Raw genomic sequence first — 24,182 nt, 5'->3', positions numbered from 1 at the left:
CGTTTTAGTACCTGAATAGTGTAGATTCGCGTAGTCGTCTGTCATCTGTTTTTGTTTTGAACGGCCAGTGTCGGTTGGTCACAGTCAGTGTGCTCCCTGCCGCCGTTGGATAAGCAGCTGCAGCAGCAAGTCGTATACTCCTAGCTCACTCACTTGTTACATAGTTTAATTCTTAATTTCTTTGCGTGTTTTTGGTACTTGCATTGTTTAATTCATAAATTTCGGGCGTATTATAGTATTTGAGAGTTGTAGCATCACGTTTTAGTACTCGAATAGTGTTAAATCGCGTAGTCTCCTTCCGCCGCCGAGCAGTGTGTCAGCAGTGCACAAGTGGCAGCATTACTGCATTTACTAGGCAATCTTGTAATTTAATAACCGCTTCAATTTTGTGTCGTTTTGTTTGCACTCTCTGTAGATTAGTTCAGACGTTCTTTGCACAAAAGTTTTTAGCATGGATAGGGACTGCAACTGCTGTGTTCGGATGCAGGCTGAGTTGGCATCCCTTCGCTCCCAGCTTCAGGCAGTGTTGGCTTCGGTCACACAGCTTGAGGCTGTTGCCAATGGGCATCACTGTGGGGGTCCGGATGGGGGTTTGTCGGGGACGGCCAGCTCGTCCCACGCATCCCCCGATCGGACTACGACTGTGGTTGCCCGAGATACTGCCCGCATTGAGGCTGATCCCTCACCTGTGGTAGAGTGGGAGGTCGTCTCAAGGTGTGGCAGGGGGCGAAAGACATTCCGGAGGGCTGAACGGAAGGCCTCTCCAGTTTGTCTGACGAACCCGTTTCAGGCTCTGTCTCAGGCTGATACTGATCTTCAGCCTGACATGGCTGCTTGTCCTGTTCCAGAGGTTGCCCCTCAGTCTGCAAGATCCGGGCAGTCGCAGAGGGTGGGCTTACTGGTAGTTGGGAGCTCCAACGTCAGGCGCGTAATGGGGCCCCTTAGGGATATGGCAGCAACGGAGGGGAAGAAAACCAAAGTGCACTCCGTGTGCATACCGGGGGAAGTCATTCCAGATGTGGAAAGGGTCCTTCCGGATGCCATGAAGGGTACAGGGTGCACCCATCTGCAGGTGGTCGCTCATGTCGGCACCAATGATGTGTGTCGCTATGGATCGGAGGAAATCCTCTCTGGCTTCCGGCGGCTATCTGATTTGGTGAAGACTGCCAGTCTCGCTAGCGGGATGAAAGCAGAGCTCACCATCTGCAGCATCGTCGACAGGACTGACTGCGGACCTTTGGTACAGAGCCGAGTGGAGGGTCTGAATCAGAGGCTGAGACGGTTCTGCGACCATGTGGGCTGCAGATTCCTCGACTTGTGCCATAGGGTGGTGGGGTTTCGGGTTCCGCTGGATAGGTCAGGAGTCCACTACACGCAACAAGCGGCTACACGGGTAGCAGGGGTTGTGTGGCGTGGGCTGGGCGGTTTTTTAGGTTAGATGGCCTCGGGCAAGTGCAGAAAGGGCAACAGCCTCAACGGGTGCGGGGCAAAGTCAGGACATGCGGGGACCAAGCAGCAATCGGTATTGTAATTGTAAACTGTCGAGGCTGCGTTGGTAAAGTACCGGAACTTCAAGCGCTGATAGAAAGCACCGAAGCTGAAATCGTTATAGGTACAGAAAGCTGGCTGAAGCCAGAGATAAATTCTGCCCAAATTTTTACAAAGGCACAGACGGTGTTTAGAAAGGATAGATTGCATGCAACCGTTGGTGGAGTGTTCGTCGCTGTTAGTAGTAGTTTATCCTGTAGTGAAGTAGAAGTGGATAGTTCCTGTGAATTATTATGGGTGGAGATTACACTCAACAACCGAGCTAGGTTAATAATTGGCTCCTTTTACCGACCCCCCGACTCAGCAGCATTAGTGGCAGAACAACTGAGAGAAAATTTGGAATACATTTCACATAAATTTTCTCAGCATGTTATGGTCTTAGGTGGAGATTTCAATTTACCAGATATAGACTGGGACACTCAGATGTTTAGGATGGGTGGTAGGGACAGAGCATCGAGTGACATTATACTGAGTGCACTATCCGAAAATTACCTCGTGCAATTAAACAGAGAACCGACTCGTGGAGATAACATCTTGGACCTACTGATAACAAACAGACCCGAACTTTTCGACTCTGTAAGTGCAGAACAGGGAATCAGTGATCATAAGGCCGTTGCAGCGTCCCTGAATATGGAAGTTAATAGGAATATAAAAAAAGGGAGGAAGGTTTATCTGTTTAGCAAGAGTAATAGAAGGCAGATTTCAGACTACCTAACAGATCAAAACGAAAATTTCTGTTCCGACACTGACAATGTTGAGTGTATATGGAAAAAGTTCAAGGCAATCGTAAAATGCGTTTTGGACAGGTACGTGCCGAGTAAAACTGTGAGGGACGGGAAAAACCCACCGTGGTACAACAACAAAGTTAGGAAACTACTGCGAAAGCAAAGAGGGCTTCACTCCAAGTTTAAACGCAGCCAAAACCTCTCAGACAAACAGAAGCTAAACGATGTCAAAGTTAGCGTAAGGAGGGCTATGCGTGAAGCGTTCAGTGAATTCGAAAGTAAAATACTAGGTACCGACTTGACAGAAAATCCTAGGAAGTTCTGGTCTTACGTTAAATCAGTAAGTGGCTCGAAACATCACGTCCAGACACTCCGGGATGATGATGGCATTGAAACAGAGGATGACAAGCGTAAAGCTGAAATGCTAAACACCTTTTTCCAAAGCTGTTTCACAGAGGAAGACCGCACTGCAGTTCCTTCTCTAAATCCTCGCACCAACGAAAAAATGGCTGACATTGAAATAAGTGTCCAAGGAATAGAAAAGCAACTTGAATCACTCAACAGAGGAAAGTCTACTGGACCTGACGGGATACCAATTCGATTCTACACAGAGTACGCGAAAGAACTTGACCCCCTTCTAACAGCCGTGTACCGCAAGTCTCTAGAGGAACAGAAGGTTCCAAATGATTGGAAAAGAGCACAGGTAGTCCCAGTCTTCAAGAAGGGTCGTCGAGCAGATGCGCAAAACTATAGACCTATCTCTCTGACGTCGATCTGTTGTAGAATTTTAGAACATGTCTTTTGCTCGAGTATCATGTCGTTTTTGGAAACTCAGAATCTACTATGTAGGAATCAACATGGATTCCGGAAACAGCGATCGTGTGAAACCCAACTAGCTTTTTTTGTTCATGAGACCCAGAAAATATTAGATACAGGCTCCCAGGTAGATGCTATTTTTCTTGACTTCCGGAAGGCGTTCGATACAGTTCCGCACTGTCGCCTGATAAACAAAGTAAGAGCCTACGGAATATCAGACCAGCTGTGTGGCTGGATTGAAGAGTTTTTAGCAAACAGAACACAGCATGTTGTTATCAACGGAGAGACGTCTACAGACATTAAAGTAACCTCTGGCGTGCCACAGGGGAGTGTTATGGGACCATTGCTTTTCACAATATATATAAATGACCTAGTAGATAGTGTCGGGAGTTCCATGCGGCTTTTCGCGGATGATGCTGTAGTATACAGAGAAGTTGCAGCATTAGAAAATTGTATCGAAATGCAGGAAGATCTGCAGCGGATAGGCACTTGGTGCAGGGAGTGACAACTGACCCTTAACATAGACAAATGTAATGTATTGCGAATACATAGAAAGAAGGATCCTTTATTGCATGATTATATGATAGCGGAACAAACACTGGTAGCAGTTACTTCTGTAAAATATCTGGGAGTATGCGTGCGGAACGATTTGAAGTGGAATGATGATATAAAATTAATTGTTGGTAAGGCGGGTACCAGGCTGAGATTCATTGGGAGAGTCCTTAGAAAATGTAGTCCATCAACGAAGGAGGTGACTTACAAAACACTCGTTCGACCTATATTTGAGTATTGCTCATCAGTGTGCGATCCGTACCAGATCGGGATGACGGAGGAGATAGAGAAGATCCAAAGAAGAGCGCCGCGTTTCGTCACAGGGTTATTTGGTAACCGTGTTAGCATTACGGAGATGTTTAACAAACTCAAGTGGCAGACTCTGCAAGAGAGGCGCTCTGCATCGCGGTGTAGCTTGCTCGCCAGGTTTCGAATATATTGCTTCCTCCTACTTATACCTCCCGAGGAGATCACGAATGTAAAATTAGAGAGATTAGAGCGCGCACAGAGGCTTTCAGACAGTCGTTCTTCCCGCGAACCATACGCGACTGGAACAGGAAAGGGAGATAATGACAGTGGCACGTAAAGTGCCCACCGCCACACACCGTTGGGTGGCTTGCGGAGTATAAATGTAGATGTAGATGTAGATGAGTTTAGGTATTCGAATCCAACGCAAAACTGACAGTTATATGCAACGTTCGAAGCCTCTTAATGAAGACGGAACACACAAATTTCGTCGAGATTCAATACATCGGCCTCCAGCGCACTTGTCTCCATGGGTGTATTGCTGCCTCGGTCACATTATGGTCGTATTCCTGTGAGTCTAGTTTTTCGAATACGACGCAATACTGACAGTTAACTGTAACGTTACGATGCTCTTAATGACGATTAAACACACAAATTGCGTCGCGATTCAATACATCGTTCTCCAGCCGGCTTGTCTCCAAGGGTCTTTTGCTGCCTCGGTCACCTTATGGTAGTTCTCCTGTAAGTCTAGTTTTTCGATTCCGACGCAAAACTGACAGTTAATTGTAACGTTCCGACCCTCTTAGTGACGATATAACATTAAATTGCGTCGCGATTCAATACATCGTCTTCCAGCGGAAATGTCTCTAAGGGTCTCTTGCTGCCTCGGTCACCTTATGGTCGATCTTCTGTATGGCTCGTTCTTCGAATCCGACGCAAAACTGACATTTAATTATAACGTTCCCGCCCTGCTAATGACGATGGAGCACTCAAATTGCGTCGCGATTCAATACATCGTCCTCCAGACGACTTGTCTCCAAGGGTCTATTGCTGCCTTGGTCACCTGGTGGTCGTTCACCTCAAAGTCTAGTTTTTCGAATCCGACACAAAACTGACAGTTAACTGTAACGTTCTGAACCCCTTAATAACGATGGAACACAAAAATTGCGTCGCGATTCAATTTACCGTCTTCCAGCCGACTTGTTTCCAAATGTCTTTTGCTGCCTCGATCACCATATGGTCGTTCTCCTGTGAGTCTCTTTTTTGTATCCGCCGCAAAACTGACAGTTAATTGTTACGTTCAGAACCCCTTAATGGCGATGGAACACACAAATTGCGTCGTGATTCAATACATCGTCCTCCAGCCGACTTGTCTCCGAGGGTCTATTGCTGCCTTGGTCACCTAGTGGCCGTTCACCTCAGAGGCTAGTTTTTCGAATCCGACGCAAAACTGATAGTTAATTGTAACGTTCTAAACAACTTAATGACGATGGAAGACACAAATTGCGTCGAGATTCAATACATCGTTCTAGATACGACTTGTCTCCAAGGGTGTATTGGTGCCTCGGTCACCTAATGGTCGTTCTCCTGTGATGCTGGTATTTCGATTCCGATGCAAAACTGACAGTTAATTGTAACATTCCGGCCCTCTTAGTGACGATAGGAGACACAAATTGCGTCGCGATTCAATACATCGTTCTCCAGCCGAAATGTCTCCAAGGGTCTATTGCTGCGTCAGTCACCTGGTGGTCGTTCTCCTGCGGGACTAGATTTTTGAATACGACGCAAAACCGACATTTAATTGTAACGTTCTTACCCTGCCAACGACGATGGAACACACAAATTGCGTCGCCATTCAATACATCGTCCTCCAGCCGACTTGTCTCCAAGGGTCTATTGCTGTTTCGGTCACCTTATGGTCGTTGTCCTGTTATTCTAGTTCTTTGTATCCGACGCAAAACTTACAGTTAATAGTTACGTTCACAACCCCTTAATGACGATGGAACACACAAATTGCGTCGCGATTCAATACATCGTCCTCCAGCCGACTTGTCTCCATGGGTGTATTGCCTCCTCGGGCACCTTATGGTCGTTCTCCTGTGAGTCTAGTTCCTCGAATCCCACACAAAACTGACATTTAATTGCAACATTCCGACCCTGCTAATGACGATGGAACACAGAAATTGCGTCGCGGTCCAATACATCGCCCTCCAGCCGACTTGTCTCCAAGGGTGTATTGGTGTGTCGGTCACCTTATGGTCGATCTGCTGTGAGTCAAGTTATTTGAATCCGATGCAAAACTAACAGTTAATTGTAACGTTCAGAGCCTCTTAATGACGATGGAACACACAAATTGCGTCGAGATTCAATACATAGTCCTCCAGCCGACTTGTCTCCAAGGGTCTCGGTCTCCTTACAGGCGTACTCCTGTGAGTCTCGTTTTTCGAATACGACGCAATACGGACAGTTAATTGTAACCTTACGACACTCTTAAAGACGATGAAACAAACAAATTGCGTCGCGATTCATTACATCGTCCTCCAGCCGATTTGTCTAAGGGTGTATTGCTGTCTCGGTCACCTAATGGTCGTTCTCTCGTGAGTCTAGTTTTTCGATTCCGACGCAAAACTGGCAGTTAGTTATAATTTTCCGGCCCTCTTAGTGACGATAGAACACTTAAATTGAGTCGCGATTCAATACATCGTCCTCCAGCCAACTTGTCTCCAAGGGTCCATTGGTGCCTCGGTCACATGGAGGTCGTTCTCCTGAGAGTCTACCTTTTCGAATCCGACGCAAAACTGACAGTTTATTGTAAAGTTCCGAAACATACAATGGGGATAAAACACTCAAATTGCGTCGCGATTCTATACATCGTCCTCCAGCCGACTTGTCTCCAAGGGTCTATTGCAGCCTCGGTCACCTTATCATCGTTCTGCTGTGAGTCTAGTTTTTCTAATCAGACGCAAAGCTGACATTTAAATGTAACGTTCCGACCCTTCTAATGACGATGGAACACACAAATTGCGTCCCGATTAAATATTTCGCCCTGCGGTCGACGTGTCTCCAAGGCTCCATTGGTGCCTCAGTCACCTTATGGCCGTTCTCCTGTAGTCTACTTTTTCGAATCCGCCGCAGAACTGACAGTTTATTGTAAAATTCCGAACCTCTTAATGAGGATGGGACACACAAATTGCGTCGAGATTCATTACATCTTCCTCCAGACGACTTGTCTCCAAGGGTCTATTGCTGCCTCGGTCACCTGGTGGTCGTTCACCTGAGAGTCTAGGTTTTGGAATCAGACGCATAACTGACATTGAATTGCAACGTTCCGACCGTGCTAATGACGATGCAACACACACATTGCGTCGCGATTCAATACATCGTCCTCCAGCCAACTTGCCTCCAAGGGTACATTGCTGCCTCCGTCACCTTATGGTCGTTCTCCTGTAGTCTAGTTTTTCGAATCGGCCGCAAAACTGACAGTTAATTGTAACGTTGAGACCCTCTTAACGACGTTTGAACACTCAAAATGCGTCGAGATTCAATACATCAGCCGACATGTCTCAATGGGTCAATTGCTACCTCTGTCACCAGGTTATCGTTCCCCTGAGAATTTAGTTTTTCGAATCCGACGAAAAACTGACATTTAATTGTAACATTCCGAACCCCGTAATGACGATGGAAAACACAAATTGCGACGCGATTCAATACATCGTCCTCCAGCCGACTTGTCTCCAAGGGTGCATTGCTGCCTCTGTCACCATATGGTCGTTGTCCTGTCAGTCTAGTTTTTCGAAGCCGACGCAAAACTGACATTTACGTGGAACTTTCCGACTCTGCTAATGAGGATGGAACTCACTAATTGCGTCGCGATTCAATACATCGTCCTCCAGCCGACTTGACTCCAAGGGTACATTGCAGCCTCCGTCACTTTATGGTCGTTCTCCTGTGAGTCTAGGTTTACGAATCCGACCAAAAACTGACAGTTTACTGCAATGTTTCGAACCCTTTAATGACGATGGAACACACAAATTGCGTCGCCATTCTAAACTTCGTCCTCCAGCCGACTTGTCTCCAAGGGTGTATTGCTGCCTCGGTCACCTTGTGGTCGTTTTCCTTTGAGTCTAGTATTTCGGATTCGACGCAAAACTGACATTTAATTGTAACGTTCCGCACCTGCTAATGACGATGGAACATACAAATTGCGACGCGATTCAATACATCGTTCTCCAGCCGGCTTCTCTCCAAGGGTCTTTTGCTGCCTCGGTCACCTTATGGTAGTACTCCTGTAAGTCTAGTTTTTCAATTCCGACGCAAAACTGACAGTTAATTGTAACGTTCCGGCCCTCTTAGTGACGATATAACATTAAATTGCGTCGCGATTCAATACATCGTCTTCCAGCGGAAATGTCTCTAAGGGTCTATTGCAGCCTCGGTCACCTTATGTTCGTTCTTCTGTGAGGCTCGTTTTTCGAATCCGACGCAAAACTGACATTTAATTGTAACGTTCCGACCCTGCTAACGACGATGGAACACACAAATTGCGTCGCGATTCAATACATCGTCCTCCAGCCAACTTGTCTCCATGGGTCCTCGGTCACCTTATGGTCGTTCTCCTATGAGTCTAGTTTTTCGAATCCGACGCAAAACTGACAGTTCTTTGTAACGTTCGAACACTCTTAATCACGATGGAACACGCAAATTGCGTCGCGATTCAGTACATCGTCCTCCAGCCGTCTTGTCTCCAAGGGTGTATTGCTGCCTCGGTCACCTAATGGTCGTTCTCCTGTGAGTCTAGTTTTTAGAATCCGACGCAAAACTGACATTTAATTGTAACGTTCCGACCCTGCTAACGACGATGGAAGAGACAAATTGCGTCGCGATTCAATAGATCGTCCTCCAGCCAACTTGTCTCCATGGGTCAATTGCTGCCTCGGTCACCTCATGGTCGTTCTCCTGTGAGTCTAGTTTTTCGAATCCGAAGCAAAACTTTCAGTTAATTGTAACATTCAGACCATCTTAATGATGATGGAACACACAAATTGCGTTGAGATTCAATACGTCGTTCTCCAGCCGACTTGTCTCCAAAAGTCTATTGCTGCCTCGGTCACCTGGTAGTCGTTCACCTGAGAGTCTAGTTTTTCGAATCCGACGCAAAACTGACAGTTTATTGTAAAGTTCCGAACCCCTTAATGAGGATGTAACACATAAATTGCGTCACGATTCAATACATCGTCCTCCAGCCGACGTGTCTCCAAGGGTCTATTGCTTCCTCGGGCACCTTATGGTCGTTCTCCTGTGAGTCTAGTTCTTCGAATCCCACAAAAAACTGACATTTAATTGTAACATTCCGGCCGTGCTAATGACGATGGAACACAGAAATTGCGTCGCGATCCAATAAATCGTCCTCCAGCCGACTTGTCTCCAAGGGTGTATTGATGCCACGGTCACCTTATGGTCGATCAGCTGCGAGTCAAGTATTTTGAATCCGACGCAAAACTGACAGTTAATTGCAACATTCAGAGCCTCTTAATGACGATGGAACACACAAATTGCGTCGAGATTCAATACATAGTCATCCAGCCGACTTGTCTCCAAGGGTGTATTGCTGTCTCGGTCACCTAATGGTCGTTCTCCTGTGAGCCTAGTTTTTCGATTCCGGCGCAAAACTGGCAGTTAATTATAATTTTCCGGCCCTCTTAGTGACGATAGAACACTTAAATTGAGTCGCGATTCAATACATCGTCCTCCAGCCAACTAGTCTCCAACGGTCCATTGGTGCCTCGGTCACATGTAGGTTGTTCTCCTGAGAGTCTGTCTTTTCGAATCCGACGCAAAACTGACAGTTTATTGTAAAGTTCCGAAACATACAATGGGGATGAAACACTCAAATTGCGTCGCGATTCTATACATCGTCCTCCAGCCGACTTGTCTCCAAGGGTCTATTGCAGCCTCGGTCACCTTATGATCGTTCTCCTGTGCTCTAGTTTTTCTAATCCGACGCAAAACTGACATATAAATGTAACGTTCCGTCCCTTCTAATGTCGATGGAACACACAAATGCCGTCCCGATTCAATATATCGTGCTCCAGCCGACGTGTCGCCAAGGGTCCACTGGTGACTCGGTCACCTTATGGCCGTTCTCTTGTAGTCTACTTTTTCGAATCCGCCGCAGAACTGACAGTTTATTGTAAAATTCCGAACCTCTTAATGAGGACGGAACACACAAATTGCGTCGAGATTCATTACATCGTCCTCCAGACGACTTGTCTCCAAGGGTCTATTGCTGCCTCGGTCACCTGGTGGTTGCTCACCTGAGATACCAGTTTTTCGAATCCGACGCAAAACTGACATTTAATTGTAACGTTCCGACCCTGCTAATGACGATGAAACACACAGATTACGTCGCTATTCAATACATCGTCCTCCAGCCGACTTATCTCCAAGCGTCTATCGCTGCCTTGGTAACCTGGTGGTCGTTCACCTGATAGTCTAGTTTTTCGAATCCGACGCAAAACTGACAGTTAATTGCAACATTCAGAGCCTCTTAATGACGATGGAACACACAAATTGCGTCGAGATTCAATACATAGTCATCCAGCCGACTTGTCTCCAAGGCTGTATTGCTGTCTCGGTCACCTTATGGTCATTCTCCTGTGAGTCTAGTTTATCGAATCCGACGCAAAACTGACAGTTTATTGTAAAGTTCCGAACCCCTTAATGAGGATAGAACACACAAATTGCGGCATTATTCAATACATCGTCCTCCAGCCTAATTGTCTCCAAGGGTCTATTGCTGTTTCGGTCACCTTATGGTCGTTGTCCTGTTATTCTAGTTCTTTGTATCCGACGCAAAACTGACAGTTAATAGTTACGTTCACAACCCCTTAATGGCGATGGAACACACAAATTGCGTCGCGATTCAATACATCGTCCTCCAGCCGACTTGTCTCCATGGGTGTATTGCCTCCTCGGGCACCTTATGGTCGTTCTCCTTGAAACTTCCCCTTTGAACATTTCTACACGACTGTGCTTAACCTGATACACAATATTTGTTAGCGCAACGCAATCTGACTTTCAATAATTCGTACAAAAGAATGGGCCCTGACTAACATTAACCTATACCTTTCACAAATCACTTACCTCACAAAAATCTTCGCTGCTCAAGCTACTGCAATACAGCGAGCGCCACTACTGCCAGCTAAATAAAAGATTCAAACTACTGAAGGCACTAACTACTGATAGGGATAGTTAGCAAATGAAAGATATTAATAGAGAACAAACAATGTATTTACCTTAATATCATCACAAGTCATAATATATATATCAGTTCATGACAAATTACAAATCTCCGCCATCTCTCTCCCCACATCCACCACTGCTGGCGGCTCACCTCCAACTGCGCAACGCTACGTGCTGTTCACATCCAGCTGCCGCTGCCCAACACTACAATGGCAGACAACAATGCAAACTAGCCACAGACTGCACACAGCACAGCCAGTGATTTTCATATTGAGCGCTACGTAACGTTGCCAATAAGAAAACATAAACAGCCTACTTACATAGAGAAAACATAAACAGCCTGAGAAAACATAAACAGCCTACTTACATAGCCCCCATGCTCCCCACAAAAAATTTTTACAAATGGTGTTGGGCACTGGCCAATACAGATTTGACAAAAATTTTTCTTTTCATAATTACAATAACAAAGAAATCAAATGCACACACTTATTGATACAATCTTGGTCAAAAGCTAAAATTGTCTCACAGTCCATAAAGACAGTCCTAATCGTACATAACAGGAGAATAGCAGTGTTTTTCTCAAAGTCTGAGCAGTAAAAGAAAATGCACACAGAAGTAGTGGATTTCCATGCAGTCTTGAAGAAGTAGTGTTGTCCTTCCAATGGAAAGACAGTGCTGACTCTCGACATGCATGCAGGTAATGGGCCACAACAGAGCAAACCCACAGCAGAGTCAGTCGTAGTTTGGAAGAATATTGGTAGGTAGGTCATCACAGAGCAGACCCACTGGAGTCCTGGTAGAGATTGTGGTATTGGTGGGCCACCAGAGGTGCAGACCCACTGCAGTCCTTGTAGAAATAATGGCGTTGGTAGGTCATCATAGATGCAGACCCACTGTAGTCCTTGTAGAGATAATGGTATTGGTGGGCCACCAGAGGTGCAGACCCACTGTAGTCCTGGTAGAGACGGCCAGCAGCCATCCGTTGCGACTGTGCAGGTGCACAATCACCATCGAAGATTCTTGCAGAGAATATAGCAAGTCCATAAACCACCACTTGTGCACTCAGAAAGTTTTTCTTTTAATTGTCCTTAGAACCAGCAATGCTGTTATCCAGTCCCTTGCTGAATTACCAACACACGTGCAAACACTATCAGTCCCTACTTCTCACATATTGTCCATATACTATGACCAACAGAAACGTGTGCAGTGAAATGTAACTTACAAGTTAATAATATCATGAACTGGTGACAATTACAATTTTATAACAGAAGAATACAATAACAAAGGTACAAAATACATCATTAAAGAACATAACAATACAGATAACATTTGTAGTAAAACAGGCGTTACAAAAGAATAGAAATAGACATATACGTCAGTGTTACAGGAATTATGACATGAGTACATACATAAAAGATCACAATAACTTTTGAAACATCAACTTCACACATTAGCATTAACACAAAACAGAGTAAATAATGTCTAAACATCTTTACAAAGTAAATAACATATTATTAATGCCAATTATATTCGAGGATAACAGTATTCCTCATCATAGTGAATGTAGCTTAATATTAAAAGAAGAAAAAATTCTATGAAACTACACAGAGACAGGAAGAAAACAAATACTCAAGGGTACACAAACACATAGTGGGATAACACCAATAGGAAAGGACAGGGTTCGTTTTCAGTGTAACATTTGGTACTGCAGTCCAACCCAAAACTTCATATATCTTTCCTCTTATTTCATCCTTTGTTTCCACCAAAAAAAATTCTAACTAAGCATGCTTTCTGTGTTTATATGTTCACACGTTTCTTACCTCATTTTTATTTTCCATTATCTTACGTCATCATTTATTTCCAAGAAAATCCTACCTAAACCTGTTTTCTCAATGCATTTCTTCCAATTCATCGCAACTCATTCTCTTAGAGGCTACCCCCTCTTAAGCTAACTTAAATCTACTGAGCTCAGATGCTAAACTAAGGGACGAGGCAATGCAGCAGCACAAAATAAGTAACACAAACATCAATGACAAAAATACAAATGCCAAAGAAATTGCAGTATTACAACTAATATAGGGCACTGTGCAGCAAAAAAAAAAAAAAAATAAATCTGGCTTAGCAGAGTAACACAAATTAAAGTTCAGTAGCACTATGCCTGGCAAACAGCAGCTTATATCGAAACATGACATAGCTCAAGCAGAAAAAATAGTACACTAAAGATAACAATGCAGATAAGGCAAATGTATAATCACATCTTAATGTCTAAGTAATTAAAGTGGTGCACCACAAGAAGTTATTCTACCAAAAAGTTACCAATTACTTGAAAAGAAAATTATGAATGCAGTTACTAGTTCCTTCTTATTGTTCTTTCCTTTCCAAGTGCTCCTTTTTTAAAGAATGTGGATCATAAAATAATTATTTAATAGATCTGTTGACAGAAAGTGTTCACATTAGCAAATGCATTTTATTTTATAAAATCAATGCTGCAACACAGCTGGAAAACAGATGTCAAATGAAATAAGCAACTATGAAAAGCAAAGCATAAAAATATCATTCAGTAGTCATGTGACATTTCGTAAGTTAGTAGAAATTCTCTCAACTCTCATAGAAAGACGCTTGTCATAATCAGGTGTGCAGATGTAAAAATATTTCTTGTCATTTTATTAGGCATTTCAGTAAATATCGTAAATTAAGAGCTAGTGTAATCATATGTTTTCAAGTTCGACCGTGTCGTTTTTGCGATGCTTTCTCTAAAGGAATGACAATGGCCAGGATAATGGCCTTCCCTTTCCTTTTTTTTTCTTCCTGTGCTCTGAAAGGCACGCGCTAATGACTTTTTCTCCAGGCGTCTGACACAGCTGGGTGCCCGCGACGCATTACGTGCAGGTGGTCACTTAACTTTCGTACGGAAATATTTACGACAGCAATTTTCGCTAAAGTGACAGTCTCACATAAAAATACTTCACAGGTCAAGAATTAGCGTTGCAAATCTGTAGAAACAAAATCCTATGAATATAACAGTGTCCAAAAAATGTTCAGTGGCATTGTGATACATTCACACATGATTCACACATGTCATAACTCTTAAAGTACGATTCTTGGTTTCCAACATCCTTTTTCACAAGTCAAGAGTCCCTACCCACTATTCATTACTCCTTACCTCATTATACATATACATGTTCGTCGACACTTCTTCAATATTTCATCGTGAGAAATACGTAGCATAATAAACATTCCTCAACAACATAATACACATCGTCGTCGTAATAATAACATCATAACACTTCAGTCAAATTTCAAAATCGTCGTAACTTCCTCCAATAATTTCTAAGCCTAAAATAATTCTCTGCTCATGTCAAAAGTGTCAGCTGCCTCAAACGTACTTTAAAAATCATGATCTCATACCAAATACATCATTCAAAGCTCTCATAGTATCACAATGATTCCGAAAAAATATGAACAGTTTACAAAGTACAGACAAAATACAGTTTCATAAGTGTGAAGTTATCCAATTGTGTAATTGCGTAAACATCTGTCACTGATGTAGTAAAAAACATGTTTATCTCTCAGTTAAATGATCAGATAGCTGTGTAATTTGTGTGTTAGAGAAATATGGTACCGATGTGTAAAGTTGTATAAGCAAATACCATATTAGCTAGGGCTCCTTGTGCTTGCCAAACACATGGTACACAAAGTAAGCGTGTACCCCCCTGAGGATTAATGTAATTATACCCTCAGGTGTTACAGATTACAGCAATGCAATGAAATGTATCACGGAAAACTTTCTTTGTAATTCAAAAATCTTTAAAAATAAATGTTTTAAGTACAAAATTAATCACTCAAATACGTGCCCTGTAGCGCTAAATATGCGTCTTGCTGTAAGATAATCTCTGGGAAGTGTCGTAGTTATTGTCCTCCGAAAGCTAAGTTCTGCAGAAGTCAATGTACTTACCTCATGATACACAAAAGTGAAATGCTTTGCGTATAGATAACTTAGTTATTACGCTTATTGTTGTGATGAAGAAATTACTGTGCTGTAACGTATTGTTGTCCTACGGAAAAGGCTGTCTCCTTGTAGCTACACCATAAAAGTTACTACTAAAACATGTTTTACTTTCCGGAATAATACAGAAAAACTGTGCAGATATAAAACAGAAACACCGCAAAAGCAACATTGTAAATTGTCATGCATTAGCAGCGTCGTGATAAAATCGTGTAGCTGTCACATAAACTAACCACTGTGTCATCTGGCATTTCACAGAATGCACCTCAAATCCAGAATCCACTCTCAAGCAAACCAAAATGTTGCATGAAAATTTCATTAGCAGTGCTGGTATATGTTCTAAGTATGTAAGCCTAATATTCGTTACGTAATCGTGCAACTAACAAGGAGGAATGTATAAATAACAACACTGTGTCGTCTGTTCGCAATAACAATGCATTCGCAATTTCTGTTTGAATAAGTTCTCTTGGTTCTTGACTGGATATTTAACTTCAAACATTGTTGCATGGTAACAGTTTCTTAAGTCTGACAAAGCATATTAGTAATGTGAAGCGAAAAGTTTTATGGCAATGACAAAGTTAAAAAGCAGATTATCTTTCAATAAACGGTTTTACATGTGAAATGTGGTGTAAACCTTTACTCTTCCTAGTACGCAGAGTTTCAACTTCAACGCAATTATCATGTGGTATACGTCGGATTCTGTAAGGTCCATTGTAAACTAGAAAGAATTTGTGACTCAAGTGTTTCTTCTTATGTGACAATGAATGAGCTTTAATGAGAACTTTCTGACCAATATACAATTTCTTTGTATTTGCTTTACCGTGTAGTTTTCTCCTTTTGTCTGCTGCAGATTTTATATTTTTAAGAGCCAAATCAGTTATGTCTTTGTGTCGAAGTTTACGTGTATTTGGGAAAGGTACAAGCTCTCTGATTCTGTTCGGTGGTTCTTCATTCTTTAGTACAAGAGTAGGTGGTAAAGCAGTGGAATCATGAGGCATTTCATTCAGCACATTTTGAAATAAGTGTAAATATCTGTCCCAATGCTGATGCTTTCTGTGACAATAAAGTCTGCAAAGCTTATTGATTTCTTTCATAATCCGTTCAGACGGGTTACAATGTGGTGAGTACAATGAAATAAAAACAGGTTTGATTTTATGGTTGCGAAGCATGCGTGACCAAACAGCAGATCTGAATTGCGGTCCGTTATCTGAAATGACTTTACTAACGTGTCCAACTTCACGTAAGAAATTTTTAACAAAGGCGTTGGATACAGACCGTCCAGTGGCTTTACGTAACGGTGTGAAAGAAACAAATTTTGAAGTAAGTTCAACAGCGACTAGAACGTACGAAAATCCATTAGATGTTCTGACAAGCGGTCCCAAGAGATCAACAGCAGCAAATTCTTTTAATTTAGAAGGAATGATAGGAAACAATGGAGCACGATGTGAGACAGTAGATGGTTTCGCCTTTTGACAAAGTTTACAAATAGACAAGACTCTTCGAATTCTCTTTTCCATATTGTTAAAATAACAAGTCGTTCGAAGAATATGATAACATTTTCGTGGACCAAAATGTGCGTAGCTGAAATGAATGTACCAAATGAGCTTATTAACAAAATCGTCAGGAATGCAAAGTACCCATAGCTTGTCATCAACAGTGCAGCGTTTGAACAGTATGTTGTTTCTAACCAGATAATAATGCCGAATCTGTGTGTGTGTCCTTTCATGCCATTTGCTCTTGATGTCTTTCCAAATCGGATCTTTATCTTGTTCATGAGCAATGTCCTTTAAAGATGTGGTGATGAAGTTTTCAAAGGCGACTTTCTGAATGTAAAGAATACTGAAATTTTTCTCGAGGTTGCCTTCTGTGGTACTTTTCTCAAGCCCAGCCGGTGCGCGTGACAGTGCGTCCGCAACAATGTTCTCCTTGCCGGGAATGTAGACTATTGTGAAGCGGAATTCCTGCAGAAACAATGCCCAACGTTTTAACCTGTCATGATTTAATTTTGAAGACATAAGAAATTGTAATGCACGATGATCACTGTATACTTTTACGTGCTTACCAGAAAGAAAGAAACGGAATTTGTTAAATGCCCAAACGATAGCTAAAGCTTCTAATTCAGTAACGGAATAATTTTTTTCAGATTTGGTTAGCACTCGGCTAGCAAAAGCAATGGTTTTCTGAATGGTAGTGTCATTTTCTATGGCTTCTTGAAATAAATGGGCACCAAGACCGACTTTAGAAGAATCCGTGCTAAGGCAGAAATCTTGTGACAGATCTGGATGAGCTAAGATTGGCGCGTGAAGTAACGCTTCTTTCAAAGAATTGAATTCCAATTGTGCTTGTTCGTCCCAGTTCCAAATAGTATTTTTTCCAGTGAGAGAACAAAGTTTTGGTGTAACAAGAATTTGCATATTCAGAAAACGACGGTAAAAATTTACGAGACCTAGAAAACTGCGGACTTGTCTTTTTGTGGATGGAACTGGAATGGCTCTGATTGCTTCTAACTTTTCAGGATCCGGCTGAATCCCTTCAGAAGAAATAATATGTCCCAAAAACTTCACCTTTGTCCTACCGAATTCAGACTTTTCCAAGTTAACTGTAATTCCAGATTCTGCAAAAATACGTAACAAACTGTTGAGGATGCGATTATGTTGTTCCCATGAAGCTTCTGCTATCAGAATATCGTCCACATACAAGGTGATGTGACGTTTTAAGAACTCAGGTAATATGGAATTTAACCCACGAATGAATGCTGCCGAAGAAATGTTCAAACCAAAAGGAAGTTTCCGAAACTGATAACAAACGCCGAAACAAAGGAAAGCTGTGTATTTTCTACATTCTGGATGAAGTTCGATCTGATAAAAGCTGGATCTGAGATCAATGGAAGACAACACTTTTACACCATTAAAATTTTGAAGAAGTTCTTCTAACGTTTGCGGCCTGTCTGTTTCAGGAATAATGATCGTATTGATTTGTCTCGAATCTAAGACAAGCCTGATCGATCCATTTTTCTTCTCAACAACATGTAATGGATTGTTGTATGAGCTTACTGCAGGCTCAATAATGCCCTCATCGAGCATAGATTGTATTTCTGTTCTAACACGGTCCCTATAATGTGCTGGAATTACATATGGTCTAACACAAAATTTAGTATGCTCACGAACACGAAATTGGTATTGAAATCCCTTGATTGTTCCTGTTTTATGAGTAAAAACTGTGGAATGTGCTTGTAAAATCTCAAAAAGGTCCTGCCTATCAGTGTCATTACAATTCTCAATTGTTTGAATTTTATTCTGAATTAACTTATTAGTGTCAAATGCGCCGTCGATATCATCCCTGTCAGTACTTGCAGAGTGATTGTTAGTGTCCAGTTCCGTAGAAAATTCCGAACTGTTGTCTAACAGAACGTAAAGCCGATTAATTTCCTCATCATGGTTTGAGAGCCAATCTTCAAATTTCAAAGCTATTGACTTACCTTCTTTTTCTAAAGTTATTTCAGCATCGTGAAAGTTTAAGATTGCTTTGTATTCATTCAAAAAGTCTACTCCCAGTATAATTTCCGTCGACAATAATGGAACAATAAGGAAGTTCGTAGAGAAGCTGTGGCTTTGACAAAAGAATTCTAGGTTGGTTTGTTGGCGTACATCTACACTTTTTCCAAAGATTGCACCTTGTAATTTAATCTTACGTAACGGAAGTGTGGGGCAATCGTTCGATTTGTTGCATTTGCTAAAGGCTGTTTCACTGATTACTGAAATGGGACTGCCAGAGTCAAGTACTGCCGTAAATTTTACGTCATTTACTGTAATGCAAATCACAGGATATGCAACGTTGTTATGTTTTACGTCGTGTTCTTGGAGTAAGATGTCCCTAATATCTTCCATTTTCACGTAATTACTAGCTACGGCAGCTGCGTCGTTAGTGTCATAAGAACGTTTTGTGGCTGCTAGCGGTGTGAGTCATTGCCTATTGTCTCTTTGTTGGCGCGCGTCGTTATTGGGGTTTGGAGACCTAACTTCTACAAATTCACCGTGACGAGAGGGCCCTGCTCTGTTTGAATCCCGCCTGTTCTGATGCAATTCAGGTCTGTCGTTACGATCATATCGTCTGTCGTCATGTCGGTAGATTCCATAGTTTCTTTCTTGTCGGTCACATGGTGGAGAATTTCTCCCTGAATCGTAACTGCGCGCTGGTCCGTTGCGTCTAAAGTTATTCTGTCTCCCTTGATAGTATTTATTTTGGTTCCCATATTGTCTGTTTCTCTTATTGTCTCTGTGATAGTCATTACCACGGAGAGGTGATCTTTCCCTGTAGTTATTACTACTCTGCCAACGGTTGTCATACGGGTGGTGTCTGGTTTGGTCACGATTTGTGTTGTGAGAATAGCCTTGTCGTGTCAAGTTATTACTTCTTTCATCGCGGAATTGCGACGGATGTGACCTGTAATTGTTGTGTTCCTGGTTTCGCGTTCCGCGATTGTCAGTGTCAATTTCTAATTCTTGTAACAGTCCCTGAAATGCTTCAATGTCGTCTTTGCAACGCCCTGCCAAAATAATGTGTCGTAAATGTTCAGGTAATTTGATTAAGCAAATGCGGATGAGTTCTGAGGGGCTGTATGGGTTTGACAGGTACTGATTCTTGTGCAACATGTCTTCAAAATATTTCACAAGACTGGAAAATTCAGATTGTTCGAAATGTTTCATCATTATGATGCCATGTTTTACGCGGTCTTGTGTGGCTTGAGACCAATATGCTGAGAGGAAGGCATGGTAAAATTCTCCTTCACTGTGGCAATCGTGAATGACCGATCGCATTCTTACAGCTGGTTCATTCTCTAAGTAGCCACACATAAATTCTAATCTGTGCTCCAATGACCAGTTGGGAGGAAAACAATGAGAGAATTGATGGAGCCATGCTTGTGGATGAATGTCGTTGCCAGAATTCTTAAATGTTTTGAATTTACGTGTAGTAATGAACAGCTTATAGTCAAAATCATCATGTCGGCGAGTCGCATATCGGTCATTGTTAGGTCGTGTCGACCGTTCCATCTCAAAATTCGGTGCACATTCCCAATTTCTTTCATTACTTCCGAAATGCCCTGTGTTATTATTTTGCAGCTTTTCCGTGTTTCTAAGTCCCTCTTCCCGTGTTGGAGCGCGAGTGTCCTCTGAAATACGTAATTCTTGTATTACCTGTGTCAGCTGATCTTGTACTTCCCGGATTTCTCTTTGGTGTTGTGTATTAATTTGATTCTGATTTTGTTTGAATTTTCTTATTTGTTCATACTCTTCTGTGTCAGTGAAGGCTACGGGTCTTGTGTCATTCAGATCATCATCTACCTTTGTAGATAAGTTAGTGAATTGATCCGAAAGTTCGGCTACTTTCTCCGATAGTGTACTTATTTCCTCAGCGTGTTTTTCTGAACCAAGTTTCAGAGTATCTACTTTGTCCTTTAAGTTTTCCTGAGCTTTTGCAAGTTGCGTAACCGAATCGGTAGATGCAACTGAGTCAAATTTAGCCCACAAGGTCTCATGATTTTCATGAACAATGGTTTGCAGCTCTTTTATGGCTGCTTCGTGATTCTGTAATGCATTTTCATGCCGCGAAAAAATAGGTTGAAAATGGTCACAAATTTGTGTTTTTACGTCATTACAGACTTTTTGACATTTCGATTCAATGTTATGTAACTCAGTAGTTAAATCTTCACGCGTTTGTTCAAGAGTTTGTTCCAATGAGTCTAACTTTTGAAGCTGTTGCTGTGTTTGTCTCTGGTGTTGTTCCATTGTGTCTAACTTTTTAAGATTTTGTTCCACTGTGTCTAACTTTTTAAGATTTTGTCCCATTTGTTTCTGATTTTGTTCAAGTGTTGTGTCTAACTTTTGTAACTTTTGTCCCATTTGTTGCATTAACTGTAATAACAATGCACTGGTATCTGAAACATGTTCCTCAGTGCTTTTCGGCAGTGAATTTGCACCGGCAACATTGACATTTTGACATGCAGAAAATGTGTCTTGACTTATTTGAGAAAACGGCGAGAACCCAAAACCTGAGTCTACAGTATTCGCAAAATTGTGTCCTGACATTCCCGATTCCTGAGGCAAGCTGTTGCCGATCGATCGATCGATAATGCGTCCCTCTTCACTAATTGTTTCACTGTCCACGCCATTGTTTGCCGCCTGCTCCATTTCCCTATGAACAGTTACCAAATTACTACTTTGAACATCAGCTAATTCATTACTCGGTGGCGCTAACACACTGCTTTCATTTTCACTGTCATTTCTCAGTTTACTTTGGAGCCTAGTATTACGTTTTTCACACGCCATTATTGTCACAGTATTTCACACGACAACACAGAAAAACACAATTTGAAGATCAAAAATAAGAGAACACATTACATAGCACTGAAAATAATATCTAGTTAATTGCAAGCGCAGCTGCGAAATACTTGGTGCAAATCTACATGCATGCCACAACTGTTTTACTGTACAACAATGAAAAACTACAACTACAAAGGAAATTCTCTCTATGATTACGCGCTACCAATAAACAATAGCTACACCAATTACACAAACTACAAGAAAAAATCAGAAGATTCCAGTGAGGTATCCTCGGCTAAGGGTCGACATATGAAACTTCCCCTTTGAACAATTTATATAGGACTGTGCTTAACCTGACACACAATATTTTGTTAGCGCAACGCAATCTGACTTTCAATAATTCGTACAAAAGAATGGGCCCTGACTAACATTAACCTATACCTTTCACAAATCACTTACCTCACAAAAATCTTCGCTGCTCAAGCTACTGCAATACAGCGAGCGCCACTACTGCCAGCTAAATAAAAGATTCAAACTACTGAAGGCACTAACTACTGATAGGGATAGTTAGCAAATGAAAGATATTAATAGAGAACAAACAATGTATTTACCTTAATATCATCACAAGTCATAATATATATATCAGTTCATGACAAATTACAAATCTCCGCCATCTCTCTCCCCACATCCACCACTGCTGGCGGCTCACCTCCAACTGCGCAACGCTACGTGCTGTTCACATCCAGCTGCCGCTGCCCAACACTACAATGGCAGACAACAATGCAAACTAGCCACAGACTGCACACAGCACAGCCAGTGATTTTCATATTGAGCGCTACGTAACGTTGCCAATAAGAAAACATAAACAGCCTACTTACATAGAGAAAACATAAACAGCCTGAGAAAACATAAACAGCCTACTTACATCCTGTGAGTCTAGTTCCTCGAATCCCACACAAAACTGACATTAATTGTAACGTTCCGACCCTGCTAATGACGATGGAACACACAGTTTCCGTCGCTATTGAATACATCGTCCTCCAGCCGACTTGTCTCCAAGGGTCTATTGCTGCCTCGGTCACCTGGTGGTCGTTCACCTGAGAGTCTAGGTTTTGGAATCAGACGCAAAACTGACATTGAATTGTAACGTTCCGACCGTGCTAATGACGATGCAACACACACATTGCGTCGCGATTCAATACATCGTCCTCCAGCCAACTTGCCTCCAAGGGTACATTGCTACCTCCGTCACCTTATGGTCGTTCTCCTGTAGTCTAGTTTTTCGAATCGGCCGCAAAACTGACAGTTAATTGTAACGTTCAGACCCTCTTAACGACGTTTGAACACTCAAAATGCGTCGAGATTCAATACATCCTCCTCCAGCCGACATGTCTCAAAGGGTGTACTGCTGCCTCGGTCACCTTGTGGTCGTTTTCCTTTGAGTCTAGTATTTCGGATTCGACGCAAAACTGACATTTAATTGTAACGTTCCGCACCTGCTAATGACGATGGAACATACAAATAGCGACGCGATTCAATACATCGTTCTCCAGCCGGCTTGTCTCCAAGGGTCTTTTGCTGCCTCGGTCACCTTATGGTAGTACTCCTGTAAGTCTAGGTTTTCGATTCCGACGCAAAACTGACAGTTAATTGTAACGTTCCGGCCCTCTTAGTGACGATATAACATTAAATTGCGTCGCGATTCAATAGATCGTCTTCCAGCGGAAATGTCTCTAAGGGTCTATTGCAGCCTCGGTCACCTTATGTTCGTTCTTCTGTGAGGCTCGTTTTTCGAATCCGACGCAAAACTGACATTTAATTGTAACGTTCCGACCCTGCTAACGACGATGGAACACACAAATTGCGTCGCGATTCAATACATCGTCCTCCAGCCAACTTGTCTCCATGGGTCCTCGGTCACCTTATGGTCGTTCTCCTATGAGTCTAGTTTTTCGAATCCGACCCAAAACTGACAGTTCTTTGTCACGTTCGAACACTCTTAATCACGATGGAACACGCAAATTGCGTCGCGATTCAGTACATCGTCCTCCAGCCGTCTTGTCTCCAAGGGTGTATTGCTGCCTCGGTCACCTAATGGTCGTTCTCCTGTGAGTCTAGTTTTTCGAATCCGACGCAAAACTGACATTTAATTGTAACGTTCCGACCCTGCTAACGACGATGGAAGAGACAAATTGCGTCGCGATTCAATAGATCGTCCTCCAGCCAACTTGTCTCCATGGGTCAATTGCTGCCTCGGTCACCTCATGGTCGTTCTCCTGTGAGTCTAGTTTTTCGAATCCGAAGCAAAACTGACAGTTAATTGTAACATTCAGACCATCTTAATGATGATGGAACACACAGATTGCGTTGAGATTCAATACGTCGTTCTCCAGCCGACTTGTCTCCAAAAGTCTATGGCTGCCTCGGTCACCTGGTAGTCGTTCACCTGAGAGTCTAGTTTTTCGAATCCGACGCAAAACTGACAGTTTATTGTAAAGTTCCGAACCCCTTAATGAGGATGTAACACACAAATTGCGTCACGATTCAATACATCGTCCTTCAGCCGACGCGTCTCCAAGGGTCTATTGCTTCCTCGGGCACCTTATGGTCGTTCTCCTGTGAGTCTAGTTCTTCGAATCCCACATAAAACTGACATTTAATTGTAACATTCCGGCCCTGCTAATGACGATGGAACACAGAAATTGCGTCGCGATCCAATACATCGTC

This window comes from Schistocerca piceifrons, chromosome 10 (assembly GCF_021461385.2).
Source record: "Schistocerca piceifrons isolate TAMUIC-IGC-003096 chromosome 10, iqSchPice1.1, whole genome shotgun sequence".
In the NCBI taxonomy this organism is placed as follows: domain Eukaryota; kingdom Metazoa; phylum Arthropoda; class Insecta; order Orthoptera; family Acrididae; genus Schistocerca; species Schistocerca piceifrons.
Note: the sequence above shows the minus strand (reverse complement) of the source record.